The 18,803-nt window shown below is 34.2% G+C and overlaps 1 protein-coding gene across 2 annotated transcripts in view; it reads left to right on the top strand.

Moving 5' to 3' along the window:
* The window catches only part of ASCC3 (activating signal cointegrator 1 complex subunit 3), a 266,328-nt gene that overhangs the window by 117,550 nt on the left and 129,975 nt on the right, over positions 1–18,803 (top strand). The window lies entirely within an intron of this gene.

Genomic DNA, 18,803 nt, shown 5'->3' with positions numbered 1-18,803 from the left:
GCTCAGTATCAGTCATTTGAAATATCCTGGGGTTTGTGTTTTGTTTTCTTTTTAAGGGGAGTGATCCTTTATTTTGTTTTACAATACAGGTTTCTGCAGTGAATTTTCAAGTCCCATGTTCCCCTCTGCTAGGACTGTGGGCCTAACTCATTTGCCTGAATAGTTTATCATTCTATTATTATTGTTGTCCAGAATCACTGCCACCTAACATCTTGGTTTTGGTAGAACTTTGCACATAAAACAGGTGTGGTACCTATTCAAAGCAGCAACAAATTCTAGCGCAGTATGATGCTTGAAGAGTCTTTTCACTGAATAACCTATATATAAAAGACAGAAACTGTCCCATACAGTCAAACTAAGAACTGCATGTTCTTCCCTTTTCACAAAATATTCATTGTATTTTTTGAAAGATGAACAGTTGGTTTATGACCTGGTGGGGGAATGGGAAATTCTTCAGCAACAGCTTCTTAGTCCTCCTGACCCCCTTCCCTGCTTTAACACCATTATTCCACTTCTCTTGTTGTTATCAGTTACTGTTGTTACATTCAGAAAACTTTCATGAAGATGACATATGGAAATGCTGTTATTTTCCTGAGTGAAGACTGTTGATGAAATTTGTTAGCAGTACCACAGAAACTGCTTTCTCCTCATTGTCAAATTACATACATACATTACCAAATTCCTAACACTGAAGTACATTTAATTTCTTATTTTTCATTTCTTCTTACGTTTTTGTGCATTTTCACTTGCTGCAGTGCAAGTAGCAGATTCTTTAAATTAGTAGTGTCTAAGTAATTTATCTTGGATTTACGGCAGGAAGTCATATGCTCTTACAAGGTGTTTATTGCATTTTCTTCCCCTCTTTTCTTCATACTAAGGAAAAAAACAACGTCAAACATGTATAATATTATTTGAAACAATTCAAACACACTAAGTTGTTTAATTATAGTTTTTGTTATTGTACTGGCAGATGAACACATTAATGTTTTGTTTTAAGCTACAGCTTTAGGAGGTCAGGCGAAAAATGATAGTCTAAAAAATATTACAGTTTCAGCAGCAGATACTGTTGCTGATTTCAATTTCTGGAAATTGTATGGACAAAGCCAAAGTGTGGTTTTCCTTGCTATATAAGCATTGATTTGATTTCAGAACTTTAGTTAATTGATTGAAATTATTGTGAATGTTTTTGGTTGAAAATGTTTATTCTGCTATGTTGCTGCTACTATCTTAAGTACACATCTAAATATCAACCAATTACACTGAACTTTTTCTCAGAGTGTGTGATACATATTGGTCTTGATACTTATGAAAGAAAAATTCAAAACTTGAAATGAATGGTATACTAATACTGGTATACAGGCTTTGAAATGCAGAATCAAGCATTTCAGCTCATTATGTAATACAGTTAATTGTACTGTCTAGTATTGTACCACCTTAAAAATTAGAGAGTTTTTTTAAATGGATGTGCTATGCCAAATGATCTGTCTATCATTAAACAAACTGCAGATGTTAAAAAAAAAGAAAAAAAAAGAAAAAAAAAGAAAAACGTCATATAGTTATATCTACATTGAGTTGCCTACTTGGTTGTGGAAAATTAGTATTATGATTGAATATGATGAATATTATGCTAGGAAAGTTTTCTTTTGTGTCTTTTAACAATTTTGAAAATACCCTTTGATCTTCTAAAGTTATCACCTTCTGATTTTTGAAGTTTCTAGCAATCTATTACCTTGTGTCCATGCTTACCATAGGCTGTTATCATCATGCTCTATTGAGTCTTTTAGCTCATGTGATCCATAGAGCTTATGTTTATTTACATTTTATGTGAGCAAAGTTTGTTATCTTTTTAACAAAGGTATGGTTGTTCCTAAACATACTTCTTAGAAAGATACATTCATATCTTCTCTTCTTCCTGCCTCTTTCCACCTCCAATACTTAAGAGAAATTTTCATAGCTATTGTATATGACATTCAGGACATGGTTGAGATTTTGCATCTATTCAGGCAGCAATGCCTGACAGAGAGCCAGGAGCCTCTCTATTCTGTTTTATTCTCAAGTGCAAGAAAGAAATACCAGAATCAGTGAAAAACACTTTCCCTCTTCTAAAGTTACTTGAGTTAATGACAACCTTCCTGTGGCTGTCAAACTTTCACAATGTTATTTCTTTTTAAATTGTTGACCAGAGTCTTTGGAATGTCTTAATGAATTAAATTCAACATTGTTTGTTTATCGACTGTTGTTTTAACTCATTCTCAAAGAATTCTACTGTGCCAGAACCAAATAACTTACTCTTATAGAACCCATGCTGATGCGTCACTGTCATAGGATAGGTTACAGTGTGAGGCTTGACTGCAGTTATATGTTCCCGTGTTTTTATTAGATATACATGTGTTTTCAGTTTTTAAGGCTAAGGCTGGTAGGAGTTAGTTGCGTTCTACAGGCATGTGTTTTGACAGATGGAGAGAAGCTTTTTATGTTGATTTTTCAACATTCATCCTCTGCAAGACTTCAAGCTCTTCCCTGCTACTGGGAAATTAAGAGTTGGTGATTCAGTCTTTAATTTTGATCCATCTGCTCAAACTAATGAGATATCTCATTTGTAGGCTTCACTTTGAGTTACCAAATGCAACTGAAACAATAACATTTGTCTTATAGCACAATTCTCCTCTTGTTTAACTTGAACAAACTTGATAGATGGTTTGCCCTACTGAGTTTTCTAGAGTTTTTGTTCTGGAAACTTCTTATCATGTCTGAAGAAGTAAGATCACAAAATGTCCCAAAGGTCTCCACGTGCTTTTTAAATCAGTGTGCTCATTTCGTAGGCTCGCTAATAATGTCAAACTCCATTACAAGGTTTCTCTGGCAGATTCTACCTCTTAAGACTTCTCTCAGTGAGAACCTCTAGTGTTGCTCAGTCTGCTTTCCTGGGACTGTCCTTCCATGACTATCCTTGATATTAGCTGGTGATTATTTATTTGCATATTGTACTTTGAATTTGCTATGTTATGATATTAGCTGAAAAGAAACTAGAGCTTCTTGGAATGGTTAGCACTTTTTTTATTTCTACCTCTCGAAGATTCTTTCCATGAAAAAAGAAAAAATTGCATGATATTTGTCAGAGAACATGACTTTGTGCTCGGTTGCAGGTAGAATATTTTTTCCAGCAGTGATTTTGGAGGATACTGTTCACTTGAAGACTAGGTGAAAGCTAAGTGGCTTAAAATTATCATTCCCTCTTACTACAGCTGTCTTTTGTCAGACAGTCACCATTAGTGAACGAGTAGTAGCATTAATTCAGCTACAAAGCTGAAAAAAACCACAATTTACAGTCCCATGAGAAGGGCATCTAATGGCAACAAGTTCTGGGGTGCATGTAACACATTTCTGAGACACCTTGTAGAGAACTTCATGAGATCAGCAGACAGTGACTGAAGACTGAACTTATCATCATAATCTTTATGATAAATTGAAACATTGCATTATTAGCCAATTTAGGACCATGAGTATCATACTGTCTTTATCTTATTTATAAGGGGGAAGACACCTTTGTCATGGTATGATTTGAGAAACAGCTGTGTTTTTAGAAGTTTTGAGACATAACAGTATTTTTAACTTTTGGGTTTTTTCCTCTGAAATGTATCATGCATAAATTTTATGTTAAATTTCTTTATCTAAAAAATGTGGAGCTGTTGCTCTCTTTGTCAAGATTTGGTTGCTTAAGTTGGTGTCTTGGGGAGTTAACTGTTTTTCCCACTGTCACATAGGTTCACATCCGTGACATCTCCTGTTACCGACCCTTTTCTTGCTCATTGGCTTGGTTACCAGGAGGTGATCTTAGGTTTCTCCCATTGTCCCCATCACCTCTTAAATACTTTTGCTCTTATGAGTTTGTTGGAACCAACCATACTGTTTGCTGTGTTTTCTTCTATTTTTTTTTGTCTGAAGATTCTCTTGAGTAAAAAAAAGTAAATTTCTTGTATTGTAAATTAGACAAGTTGTTGCTGAACTCCTTGGAGGAGGCACTTCCTCAAACTGCACCCATAAAACTTTTTTTTGCCACATTCCCCAGACTTCTCAAATCTTTTTTTACAGCATTTTCTTATTATTTTTTTGCTCATAGCAGATTCTCTTTCATATTACTTAAGGCTTCAGAAGTCCTGTTTTTTTCTTTGCCCTTGGTGTTGTTTCAAGTGGATCTGCTCTCTTTGCTGTCTACACCTTATTTTTCTGTAAGGGTTGGGTTTTTTTTCTGACCTTCAATACTCTGTTGCTCATCTTCAGTCACAGATATCTAAGTTTCAGTCCTGGTTCCTTACTCAATCTACTTTGGTCCTTTACCATTTTGTCTATTACTGTTTTCAGCTTGGAGTGCCTTTGGCATTCTCCTGTCTTCTGAAACCTCCTTTTTAAAACAATGAATACCTGTTTTCCCACTGCTTTTGAGAGTTTTCTCTGTAAGTCTGACATGCTATTATCTGTTTTAACTTTTCTTTTACTAGTTCTGGTACTCAGTGAAACTCCATGCAAGTTCATTTTCTCACTGAGCTTGGTATTTTCAGTTCACAGCAAAAACTGACTGTTCCATGAAGGTTTTGACGTCTTTCTGTGGTTCTCATTGCCCTTGCTGTTTGTGCAGGCATTGAGGCTCAAGGTGTCAGTACACAAATGCATCATGGCTTTACAAGAAGTGGTTTCATTAGGCAAGGAAAAGCTTTTCTGTTGGCCAAAGATGCCAAGTTGTCTGCTGCAGAGATTTTGGTGATTTGAAATGCTAAATAGAACTGAAAGCCTCACCACAACATCAAAAAGGGAATGCAGGAGTAATAATCATAAAATTAGCAACAGTTCTGCTTACCTTGAGAGGAGCAGTTTTTAGTAACTGTAAGCCAATGGAGGTACTACAACCTTTTTTTCCATTAACATGCCAGAAATCTTACTACTGGGTCTAAAAATGTAGAAAAAAATACTTAAAACAATGAACAGCCTTATACAAACTATCTGTTCTCATTGATGCACTGAGGGATGATTTTGAACTGGCCATTTTGTGCTTATTTCAATTCAATTCTCTTAACTTTGTAAGTGCTTTTTCAAGTACCTTGGTTTCTGAGCTTTTGCTCTTCTGATTTGAGCTAGTTTCTTAGGTTTGGTTGGCTTGTGTCATCTGCTTTTGCTCTTGCAGTATTGTCTCAGCTGCATCTGTTATACCTGTGACAAGCTTTACCTTTTATCTTATTAAAATGAAATTAATGTGCAGAATACAGCCATGTATACTTGAAAAAAATTTAATTAGTCCATGCATTGAGTGGTTACTATGCAGCTTCCTAAAGATCAAGATGGCTTTATTAATTAGAATTTATGTTCTTAATTAAAATGTTCTATACCACTGGTTTGCATTTAGTTCACTAGAAATAATATTGAGGTGTGATATATATTTTTTTTTAATTTTGGAATAATTTCCGAGTATCACCTTGCATAGATTTTTGATACTTTAGTCTTTCCAATCAGGATTTTTTATGTCAGAGTTCAGAAACAAATTGCACTTGAACTTATGTAGTCAAAACTGGTTCTGCAATGCATATTGCACATAAAGCATTGACTTCAGCTGTAATTGTTCTCTCCGTAAAATAATTGACTTGAACTTTGCAGTGCTAAGTGTCATCTTGTTTTTCTTATACTATCTTTTAAAAAGAAACAGAATAGCTAATTTAAATCTATTATATTAGATTGTCAGAAGTAAATTTGACAGGTATTAATTTCATCTGTAAAAATGATGGATTAAATTTCTTTATTATCAGTTTTCCAGCTGTTATTTGGTTGCAGAAGCCATGTGAAGATAAAAGTTTAATAAGCTTAGTTACTGGAACTGTTGACAATGCTTTTATAGCCGTGTCATGAGATAAGATTTAATAAACCAGTATTTTCTTCAGAGATCTCTCTGGAACTTAATACCTTGAGAATTAAGCTTGTCCTAGTATTTTTTCCTGGGTGAAACAGGGTATATGTAGACAAATAAGTCTGAAAAGTTACAGGATTTGTTAAAATGTATTCTTCATCAAGATTGTTGCGTTTGGTTTTTTTTCTAGATATTCATTTTAGAGGTAAAAAACCTTATTTCAGCCTCAGTTTTTCTATCTTTATATCTGTACAGATTGCTTCTCCATCATGTGGTGTAGCTTACCTGCATATATATGTGTATATATTGTTTATATATTTATATATGCACATATGCATGAATAAAAATACACAAATACAGAAGGTAAAGTGGTCTGGCAGGATACCTGATTTATGACTGATGATTTTGAATGTTATTTCTCTGTCAACTGATTAAGTGAAGAATTGAGTTTTTGAATAGTTTTCTTTTGCAGTTTTTGCAGAAATAAAACCCATTTGTATGCATGGTTTCCTTAACAAAATCAGAAACTAATGCAGTGATGGTGCATTACTTTTATATTCTGCATCTTTGTGATTTATTTATTAACTTCATTTCCATAATAACTGCCTTTTGCAATGTTAAGGATATAACAGTTTATATGATCTTATGCCTGTATAAATGAAATTTTGTATCTTTATTTAAAAATACTATATTGATGTGTTTGTAGAAGATACACTTCAAAAGGTGTTTTGTAGCAGATATTTCATGTTATTGTCAAATGATATGTATGTAATATTTTCCTCTATATTTTCTGATAAAATCTGTTTGGCTTTAAACATTTGCCTTGTCAGCTGCGTTTATGAACAGCTGAGGAAATTGCTGGCAATGGATGCCATAACAAGTTAGTTATATAAAAACCCATAATTCTTCAATTAAGTTGCCTTCTAAATGTGTGCAATGTTTCTATGCTTTATGGTAATTGTTGCGTATATGCTTGCATTTATATAGTAGTTTGTGTATTTGTACTCAGGTGTTCACAATGAATTTATGTAGACCAGAGGCACCAATTTAATATCTTGCCATTAATTAAGAATGCATGAGGTGTTCAGTTGATGTCTGTAGTCTTGCACAGCTTCACAGTGTTGTTAGCATTGGTAATTCAAGTGTTTCAGGTAGTAAGTGCTACTATATTTTAAGAATAATTCTATTATTCTTCTTCTGATATTATGAATTTGCATTGATTCATTAAAACAACAACAAAAAAAATCAAATTTAATTCCAGATGAGTAGCATCTCATAGCCTAAAATTATGTTTAAATGAAGTAATAGATGGTTTCATCTTGAGCCAGTTGACCTTTTTTGGGTGATTTAAATGTTAGGTTACAGAGGTAAGGCTTGCAAGTCTGGTAAAGGCAGCTTGACCAGTCTTGCAGCCATATGCAATGAGTTTTACTAGCTCTATGTTAAAAGCTGTTTTTCAAACATGACACTGCAAACCATTAGCAATTTAGAAGATTGTGGGAAACTAAGTCTGTGTATTCCTGTTAGCTCCATATTGTTTTCCAGTGAGAATTCAATGATAAGGTTAAATTATTCTCCAAAAGACATGTTGAGCATTGGCAGTGACTCAAAGCTTTTGAAAATTCTTGCCCTGTCGCCCTGAAAGAAATTGATCTGTTTGCTTAATTTAACAAAATATATAGTATCAACTAATAAACTACCTGATTATTGTCAAAACATCTGTAAATTATTCAACAAGGCAGCTACTGTCCACCAAGACCTTATGCCTATCCGATGTCACCAGAGAATCCAATAGTAATGTCATTAGTGGGTTTTAATTTGAAATTGCCATGTAATATAGGATGCTGTAGAAAATCAGGTATTTTGAGGAATCCATGATGATGGGAAATAAATTTTCACAAAAATGCATTAGGAAATTCCCTTTGACTTTATACTTCTAATCACTTACTAGACTCTCAAGTTTCTCACATGTGTAGTGCTGTGGTGTTGATAGTTTTCTTTATGGCTACTGAAAGGATGATTCCAGAATATATTACATATGTATATTTGTATGCATTTTAGTCATGAACTATTTTTTATATTCTTACTTAGGCTAAGATATTTTGAGAAGGACTAGGTGTACAAAGTGTGGGTTTACAAGGGAGATACTCTTTGTTCTATTACAGTTTATTACCATTAGCAAGCTATTGCATCATTTAAATTCTTCGTAACTTTATTGAGTTTCAGATTAAAAACATTACTTATACTTGAAAACAGTTCTTCACTTTTCTCATGATGTAGAAAACCTGTTGATTAGGAGTAAAACTGGATAATGGTGTGTTTTTAAATTAGTTCTGATAAGAAATAAACTAGAACATATGATTATTGGGCTCTTTAATTGTTTAATAAGTTTATGTGACTGGATCTTACAAAACCAGAAGACAGAGAGATTGACATGGCAATTTTCTTAATCTTTTTCTTTTTCATTTAAATAAAAGAAATGGGAACAGATATAAAGATCTTCTCCAGTGTCCTTTATGGTCCTTTCTCTTAGGAAAGCTGAGTAGGATCTGCTTATCACTACTGATTCCTGGGTTATTTTTGCACATTATGACTGGTATGCATGTAAGTATAAGCAGATTGAAAACATGAGACACAGTAGACATGACAACTCTTATAATGGAGGGATATTTATTAAAAATATGATTTATTATAATGTAGAAACACATTGTATGAAACTGGACAAAGGGAAATGTTTGAAGTAAATTATTGCATGATCTTGTTTTTCTTTAAAAAAATGCAGTGAAAAGCTGCTTATAATTTTGAATAATAATTGTTGTTCAGGTCCATTGGCATCTGCAAAAATGCAATTGTTAACTGCCTAATGACATATATTTGCATAGTAATAGCTAGCTATTCTTGCTTAATTTTCCATACAAGAATAGTTATTGCTATTTCTATTCTCGCCTGTCAATTAAAATTCAGAATAATTTCTACTACCTATAGGAGTCAGTAAAGTATTGTTTGTTTGTCTTATTTTATAATTTGTCCTCTGCTTTAATTTTCACTCTGTTCATTTTTCCTTTGCAATTTGTAATATAATTGGCTAATGCTACAAATTGAAGGTAGCATAGATTCTATTATATTGTTCTGAACAGATTTTCTTTAGTGTTCAAAATCCATATTTAAGCATTGATTCCAAAACAGTGTTTATATTGTAAATCAAAATATAGTAAGAGAATATTGTAAACACAAGGGCTTGGATTTTTAAAAGTAGTTAATTATTTAAAACTTACTTCTGTGCATTGAATCAGACAAACCATTTCCACATTAGTAGAAAATATGTATAATTATTGTATAAAGATATAAAGGCAGAGTCATGATGTTTCATATGGGCAAGTACTTTTTACTCACAAACATCCTCCCATTAGTGCTGGTGCATACACACTGAATGTTCTTCAGTGTAAAAGTTTGATGTCAACAGAGTCTCCTATTTTAGTGCTATAGGCTCAATGTCAGACTTATGGGTCCATAGCTGTTCTATGTATAGCTTTGCATGGAAATGGCACCAAACCCCTGTATCTTCCAGTTGCAGTAGTGGCAGAGAACACAATGTTGCATTTTACATGAGCGTAACTGAGCACCTTTCTGAAATACCTGTGCACTGCTACAGGTAGCGTATGGAACAAAAGCGAGAAATTAGGGATCTGCATGCTGAGCTAATATCATGTTGAGATCAGAGATGTGATGCCTCACATGACTGAGTGCTGCAATGAGTAGAAACAATCTTGAGTTGGGTCAAGGTTAGGGTGGCGAGAAACTTGTTTGCCTATAAGAGTACAGCAGGCATGCCTGGACCTCTGCCTGGAGATGGATAATGAGCCAACTGAGAGTTTAGGAGGAGGATTAGAGCCAACAGACAGACATGAGCAACATTGTTGTGGGATTTTGCTACAGAGACCCTAAGCAGGAATAAAGTAAATGAGGACTCTTTCAAACAAGTGGAAGAAGCTTCATGTTTTAGTCTGTGGTCTTCCTGGGGGACTTTACCATCCCAGTATCTATGGGAGACACAGCAGGGCAAAAGGAATCAATCCAGGTTGTTCCCAGAGTGCATTGATGACAACTTCCCAGCACAGATTATTGAAGCTAATGAAGGTTGATGCTGTGCTGGGCTTTGTACTTGCAAAAAGGGAAGGACAGGTTGGGGATCTGAATGCTGGGAGATGTTTTGGCTGCAGTGACCATGAGATGGTGGAGTTCAAGATTCTGATGGAGGAAACAAGGCAAAAAGCTTCACTGTCCTGTGCTGCAGGAGAGCACACAGGCCTTTTCAGAAATCTCCTTGGAAGAATCCTGTGACAGGTAGTCAAGGAGAGCTGGGGGATTTTCAGGGATCAGATCTACCAAGCTCCAGAAAGATTCATCTTGATCTGCAGGAAATCAAGCAAAATTTCCCAAAGTCAGTCTGAATGAGAAAGAAACTCCTCTCAAAACTCAAACATTAAAAGGAAGCATACAGGAGGGTAAAGCACGGACAGAAAATTCAGGAGTAATATAAAAGCACAGTCCAAGGATGCAGAAGTAGGATTATTAAAGCCAAACCCTGTCTGGAGGTAGACCTGGCTCTTTGCTGAATTGGGTAGAAAACCTCATGACATAGAACATGCATAACATTGAGCTATTGAATGTACTCTTTGACTTGTTCTTGCTAGTAAGATTTCCCTACAGGAACCTTAGAGTCCTTGAGAGAAATGGGAAAGCTCAGAGCAAAGACTTATCCTTAGTCTTACCCTTACTGTAAGAGAAATGAAAATTAAGAATAAGAAAGACAATAGTATTTCAAAATGTGTGTGATAGAGCCTTTTTTTATGGATGGATTTAGAACACACAAGGCAAAATGAAGGAAGGGCTTATAGGAAGAAAATAAAGTAGTTCCAATATGATGTCCTTACCATAACTCTTGACATAGAGTTTCATGAATGGCCTGGAGTTGTGTCAAGTGGGGTTTAGGCTGGATATTAGAAAGAGGTTCTTCACCCAGAGGGTGGTTGGGCATGGAACAGGCTCCCCAGGGAAGTGGTCACAGCACCAAGCCTGACAGAGTTCAAGAAGCGCTTGGACAATGCTCTCAGACACATGGTATGATTCTTGTGCGTGTCCTGTGCAGGCCCATGAGTAGGACTTTGAAGATCCCAGTGGTTGCTTCCAACTCTTAGGATTCTGTGATTCATGGGCAATAAAAAAATTAGATGAGCCTGTACAATATAATGTTTATTAGGGTAGTCACATATTAATATACATTTTCACATTAAAAGAAATTAAAAAATGAGATTAAGGGCACATGTTTAAAAAGTAGTATTATTGCAGATAAATGAGCAAGTGCCCACTATGATAAAAAAAATATTTGCAAAATGGTGGTGTTACCCCTTGAAACCTGGTATATCTAAATAGAAATATAGTTTGATAAATAGATTTTTTTAATTAGATTATGTAGAGGTTTTTTAAAAATCCTAGATTTTGTTTAAACAAGGATGATCAGAATTAATTCACTTGAGTGAAAAATTAATATTTAGAGGGCAATTAATGGTAATCTATCAAGAGTTCAAAACTTTACTGTTATGATTAGCTGATGCAACATTATATATTTGTTATTAGTTAGTGTTTGCCATTAAAATACTGTATGCTATTGTATAGCATTGTTCTTCAGCACATTTTCCTGAATATTTCTCTTGAATGTGCAGATGTTTTAATCATGACTGTGGCTGAAATTCTTTTTTTTCATTTTTGACTCCTCAGATTTGAATGAAAACATCTGTATTTTAATGCACATTGTTTAATTGTATGTGATGAGTAAATGCAATCTGTTTTTAACTTGTGAGGCATTTTTTATAGAAAAGGAAGGATTTATAAAATGTCTCATTAGGACTAGTTTGTAGGCAGCTTAGTAATCCTTTAGTTTTCTATAGTGTAAAAGAAGATCTTAGTACACATACAAATTATATCAGTATTTCTTTTAAATACAAGATGTACTAACATTAATTAAAATAATTAGTAAATAAATTCAAATTCTCTTATTGCCTTTGTAAGTGGTACAACATGTTCACTTTTCCATTCCCGTGGTGTTGCTTATTATGCAAAAAGACTTTAATATGCTGTCTCGGTTTGAGGAGAAAAAACCAAAATGTTTTACCCACAAGCAGGGGAGGGGCCTCCTCCACAATAATCACACCACTCTTTATCAAATTTAAGAAAAGGAATTTTAATACAAGAAGGATAACTGCTATATATATATATATATATGTAAACAGACTAGTACAACCCACTTCCCCAACACCACAAGAGAGGAAAAAAAACCAAACCAAAAGAAACAAAACAACAACAAAACCCAGCAGGTTTTTTTCTCCGGGAGAAAAGGTTATACTTAAGTGTCCTTGTCACAGCCCGGCTGGCTGCAGAGTGAGTTTCAGTCCCTCTCCAGCGAAACAGACGAGCAGTGAGCTTTCAGATGGACTGTCTCTTCCCCCTGTGTTCCCCGTCCAAGAAGCAGAAAGGTACGAGCAACCAGCAGCAAATCCAAGGCAGGTAGCAACAGCAGCGCGGCACGAAAAGTAGTCCGAGGTGGGCAGCGGCAAGACAGCCAGGAAAAAAACCCCAGCAGTAACCAGCAGGGCAGCCTGCCTCCTTCGAGCCCCCACTCCCCCGTTCCCGCCGAGCCAAGACTCCCGAGCATTCCAAAAAAAAAAAGAAACCAAAAGAGACAAACCTGCCCCCACCCCAGCCATCAACAGTTAACTACTTCTTTTGTTAACCGCTGGCCTGGGCAGTTAAGTGGCAGGGGAGAGAATTTACATAATAATCCCAAACTACAACATATGCCAAATAAAAAAAATCTGCTAAAGTAAAAGTAAGATTTCTACATTAAAATTAATGAACTTTAGTATAGGCCAGCCTATAAAATTTCTTATTTCATATACTTTATTGCTGTTCTTTTAGTTACCAGTTCCGGATAGTTCTTCATGAGTTCCTGTGATATAGTGATAGGAAGGGGAAATCACATTTATACACTGCCATGCTATCATTTAGATCTGGTAATCATGACAGCCTGATTTTTCAATATTTTTTATCAAGTGCTATTACTGAATTGTGCATGTCATTTTTTGTGTATATTTTGCATGGGGTTTACTTTTCATTCTGTAAATGCTGGGCACTGCAATTTGAAACAGTATCTTGGCAGTTAGGGAGAAATCTCAACACAAGAGATAAACAGTTTTATTATTCTTTAGAATAAGTGTAGATGTTAGTGACTAATACTTAGTCCTGGAGATCGTTCCATTTAGTGGTGTCCAAAGGATGATATTTTTAACATGAATAGATGCCATTAGCACTTCTTGGGGAAAAGTATTGAAACTGTATTAGGAATTGAGTTTTGTAAAGTACTTGGAGGAGCTTTCATGTTAACCTTAAGGGAGAAAAGGTTTGGACAGATTAATCTGTTGATCTATATCCCTAACTGTTCATTTTCAGTAGAAATAATATCCAGATGAAGATCTGGATACCACATAAAAGAACATATTGTAAGGATTTAGCTGTGTGAAGCCAGTGTCTTGAGGCTAAAATACAGACACTTGTTTCTTTACTATAAAATTAATATCAACATTGAATTAAATAAATTCATTCTTCCATCTTAATTTCTTTGAAAGGTGTGATGCAAAGTGAGTGGCAAAACCTAGGACTTTTGTCTTTGAGGAGAGCTGTTAAATAAAACAGAGATGCTGAACTCAAACGTTCAAGTGACCAGCACTTAATAACAAGGTGGAAAGACACCTGAAAGGGTCAGTGTGCTTCCCTGAAAAAAATGGTGCAGCATTTTGATGTTATCATAGAGGATATCAGTTTGAAAAACATATTTTCCAGTGGCAAAAGTAAGTGCAAGCATCTTTACTGTGCAAGGCAGAAGAAATGCATTTCAAAGTATTTCAAGTACCTGATTATAAAATTTCAGTAATTATTTTAGACATTGTTACTGTATGTATACATGCTGTGTTTTTTCTTTCTCCTCTAAGTGAAAATAGAAGTCCTGCTGGCATCTAGTAATCTCTGATAACAGAAAACTGGTAGTTCTTGTAGGTATTTTTAATAATTGCACACTTTTCACTGCTTTGATGATGGGCTAACATGTTTCATAAAGATTAGAACCCAGAATATGCAACTCTTGGGAAATGCAAGCAGTTCCTGTTGTGAATTTTAAACAAAGTCGTTGGTGAAAAGGTTAGTTATGTTTTATTTTGAGAAAATTCTGAGGAGGTAACCTAGCTAGAAATATTTGCTTTCTTGTAAATTTTTTATTATTTAAAAGCTTTAATTTCAGGAGAGCAGCAGCAGACATTTTCAGCACTAGGGCTATATACACCACAGCTAGCTTTGAACTGCAGATTACAGATCTAATTACACAGCTTGTAACTGTGGAACCTCTTCTCTCTATTCTAAATTACTTTTCCTAACTTATTTGCATAATGTAATGCATGGAAATTTTGCCACTGAAATATAATATTCTCTGACACAGTTAGGACAGGCTAAATTAACCCTCCTAAGACTATATTGCTGTCTTAAAACATATTTGGTAAATGCTTACCAACATCATCGTGGGGAAAAAACATTCAACAAGGTTTATATGTTAATTTTTATCTAGAGCTGGTTCTTTATAAACATTTGGTAATGTCCAGAGATTACAAATAATCATTAGCCTTAAGACTGGGCACCCCTAATCAGCTAATAAAGCAGTCTATTTTTCTTTAATCACACTTGATGTCTGTCTATCTCTCTCTGAGAAGTTTTTTTTTCTTGTCAACAATTTGTGCAATCATTTCAAATGTATTCAGGTATTGATATGTGAGTATAAAATAGAAAAAAGTCAATGAATTCAGATATGCATTATTACTTTAAGGACAGAGGGAAGTAAATTTCATAAAGAAATGTGGTACATTTCTGAAAATTGGATGCTAGGTAGAAGACAGTTACACAATGCTTGTTTCTTAGTTATTGTTTGCATAATAACATCTTAACATCCTGAATGAATGATTGCTATGGTATCAGATATTGTTTTACATGTAGACAGAAGTTTAGAGAAATCATAAATGAAGTTTTATCAGTTCTGTACCAAGCCTCTGCTAACTGAAAGCGGAAGCATATGTGCTTTATTGATTATACTTAAGAAATTTATTGAAACTTATTGACTATAATAGTGAAAATAGAGAGAGAGAGGGAACTTAGACCATAAAGTGCTGTGTGGTCCCAGTTCATCTGTCTTCCAGTTCTTGAAGCATATATACTGAGTGCCTCTTACTATCAAAGGTTCTAAAGGTGCCGGAGTTGTTTCTGAGCATTTATTATGACAGGCAGGGACCAGAGAGGAATATTTTTGTTGGGTTTAGGTTAAAAGCTGCAACTCTCTTTTGAAAACTCTTGACATTCTCAGTAGCATGAAGAAAATGTGAAAATATCTCTCAAACATTTCAGTTGATGTTTTCATTGTTTTTAAATATGGTCTCAGTGATCCTGCTGTTAACAGTGGTAATATTCCTGTGGGCTTTAAACTGTGAGCATTGCACAGTGGTTCTCTTTTGTTTGGTTGGTTGACTTTTCTCCCCTTTTCTTCTTCACTTTGCAGTACCCAGGACTATGTTATTTCATTTCTGCCAAGAATTCAATTTTTCTAGGTAATCTAAATTTATTTTAAGATCTTATTTCTTAAGGAATTTTGGTCTTCTCTAGAACCCCTCATAGCTGTGCTTTTAATATCTGCATTTCTTGGATTCATTTGTATCTTATCTAGCATCTCTGGTATATGACTGCAGGTATTTCCAGTGGTACAATTACATTGTTAAGTCTTCCATAGTGCTACATACTATTTTTTGTATTAAATTAATTCTCAAGTTTGTCCTAATAAAGTTTTCAAATATTTAGTTTTAAAATAAAATAACGGACTTTGAAAAAGGGTTCAGATTCTTTTTTACTGAGACAAACTGATTAATGAATGATGTGTTTTAAAGTATGTTAATTGAAAGTATTGCAGAAGTAATGCTATGTAGTCATTTTAGCCATTCAGTGGCCAAGGTTCAGTTTTAGAATATACTTACATTTATATGTTTCTATAATATTCTATAGCAAAGTGTTAGATATTAGATTTTATTTTCCTGTAGAAGTTCATATTAACTTGAGTTTCTGATATTTCCCTATGACTAGTAAAAATAAGATATTGAATGCTACTGCTTCATCCATCTACTTTTAGCACAGTTTCGTCTCAAAAAAGAAACTGGATGATGTCTGCTTTCAATGTAGAATTAAGGGCAGAGAAGAAACCTGAAAAATAACAACAAATTTTCTTCTAAGTCTTCAAAATAATATATCCTTACCTTTTTGGTGTTGCTTATCATTGTCTTAGGAGGACCAGGACATCATAGCATCAGCTGAATTAAAAGTATCAGTTCCTAATGGCTCTGCCTGATCATGGCTGGATCTGAGTGGGATTTTCCTCTTACTTAGAGTTCCAGGAAGGGACTTTCTCTACAAGCATTGCAGTTACTGTTCATTTACATAATAATTGAAAGAAAGATTCTTCAATTAAGGGCCTATTTTCTACTCTCAGCTTTGCTGTGACTAGTAGTCTATGCTCAACTTCGACTAACTTATTCTCATTTCCCAGTCAGCCTTTATTTCTCTTTCCTTTTTCTAATGTAGCTTTTTAGTTTGAACTTACCTCCTAATAGGATACTTTCTGTGTATCTTATTTAAACAAGCCATAAAGAACTATATATCGTTATATCTATTGGACATACATACACACTCGTCTGTATTTTTTTTTCCTATTTTCTTTATCTGGTTTCTTAGTTCCTTTCACACCAGCTTGCAGCTGATCTTTTAGCTTTGTCCTTCCAGCCATGTTAATCCCACCCACTCCAAAAACTTTGATCAGACACACTTCACGTGATCTTTGGCTAGAAATTTTTAGAAGTCAGGAGACCAGTATTCATTTTATGTCAAAGCATGCAAAAATAATTTAGTCTAATGTGTTGGAACTTAACTAATATTAATGCTATGTAAACACCATTCTCATAGTTGCCATTTTAGATTTAGGATACAGTTAGGGATTTCAAATGAAATTGTATCTAAAAGACTAAAATACAATCTAAAACAAATCCCCAAACCTATCTTGTGGTTACATCATAAAACCCTTCACTGCATATGTGAATCTTTTATTTCGTTTTTCTTCAAATAATCAATATTTTAAATGTTTTTAAATTTCCTAATTCAGTGTTTTCAAAATTACCTGGATAAGAAGGATCATTTCTATTTCACCTTAATGCCCAATACTGTATTTCCTCAGTTTCTCAACTTTCAGAATTTAGCCATTTTCTGAAGATTAGTTTTTAATCTATTAGTATTTAATCTATTCTAAAGAATCAAATGCTAATATAATTGCATTTAAAAAGGAAACTAATTTGTAAACTATAAAGTCAAATTCATTTTAAAAGTGAAGATTTTTTCTGTGAAAATTGTTGACACACAGTTTATAATAAATGTGAATTCTCTGAAGAAGATGCAGTGGATGTGTTAATAACAGAAAATTGTTTTTTTGGAGTAATTATGTATTTTTATTCAAACTTTCTGTAGGAAAAATTGTGGAAAACGTAAATACACAGATAAGCCTTAAATAATTCATGAAGAGAGGAGGGATGTACATTGTACTTTTGTTATGTTGTTGTTCTCTTTTTCAAAAATATTTTGCCAGTATGTTCTTTTTAAGTTACAGAAAGTGGGTATGTTGCTAACTGTGACTTTTATCTGAGAATATTTCTAGTCAGATGAAAGCTAATGATTGTATGAGCCACAGTGTTACTATGTTAAAGGTGGAAACATAGCACATAAGTTAAAACAGGCAAGGGGTAATTGCTCCTTGCAACAAATAGCTATGCACACATTGTTTCTTGTTTTATCGCTTTCCAGTATTGGTACCTGAAATAATTTGCTTGGTTTTAGTTGCAAATTTATAATTTACATCAATTCCAAACAGTTGTGTCTTCTTTTATATAATTTTATATGTATATTATATATTTATAATTAAATTAGGAATTTACAAATGAAAACAAAGGTTATAACTGGTTTAATTATATCCTAAATGCTGCTACTTTCTTAGTGTTTCATTTAAAATAATTGAATTCTATACTGCAAGTTGGTGCAAGCGTGATGCTGCCTAAATTAAATCCATGATTTCAGGAATTTGTCATATCTTAAAATTCAACTGAAACTATCGTAAAACAGAACTGTAACTCCATGGTTACATTTTTAATTAAAATTACATTGACTTGCAAAACAGTGTTTCCCATTTACTCAAGAGCCAGGTACTCAAACTTTTCCGTTTGTGAATTGGAAAACCACAGAAATTGTCATACTTGATCAGACTGAAGAGCAGACTGACCAAGTGTGTGTGGTGAATTTAAGCAAACCCTGAGCAATACCAAGTGCATAGAGGTCCAATATAGAGTGTTTACTTTTCCTAGCAATATGTGATTAACAGACGTTCAGAACTGTTATTACACTGGAAATAAACGGTATTTAATCACTTTTCCATATCTCTACCAGTCAGGGGAAATACTGCAATGATTCCTCTTAAATGTACCTTACACTGAACCTTAATGTTAGTTTATATTGTTTCATATACACAGGTAAAGGAATAAGAATTAACATCTCATTGCTGTGTCTTGGTTCAGATACCATATGTGATTACTGCTCAGCTCTTAGTTGATACATTCAGGGAAATGTCCAGTGTTTCTAAGGTGTCTACTGAGTGATAGTATGTGGTTTAATACCCATAATCATATCTGTTACATTAAAAATTGTATCCCCATATGTGTTTTTCATTTGTTGGTGC

Source organism: Pithys albifrons, chromosome 2 (assembly GCF_047495875.1).
Source record: "Pithys albifrons albifrons isolate INPA30051 chromosome 2, PitAlb_v1, whole genome shotgun sequence".
Classification (NCBI taxonomy): domain Eukaryota; kingdom Metazoa; phylum Chordata; class Aves; order Passeriformes; family Thamnophilidae; genus Pithys; species Pithys albifrons.
Note: the sequence above shows the minus strand (reverse complement) of the source record. Positions and strands in the feature narration are given on the sequence as shown.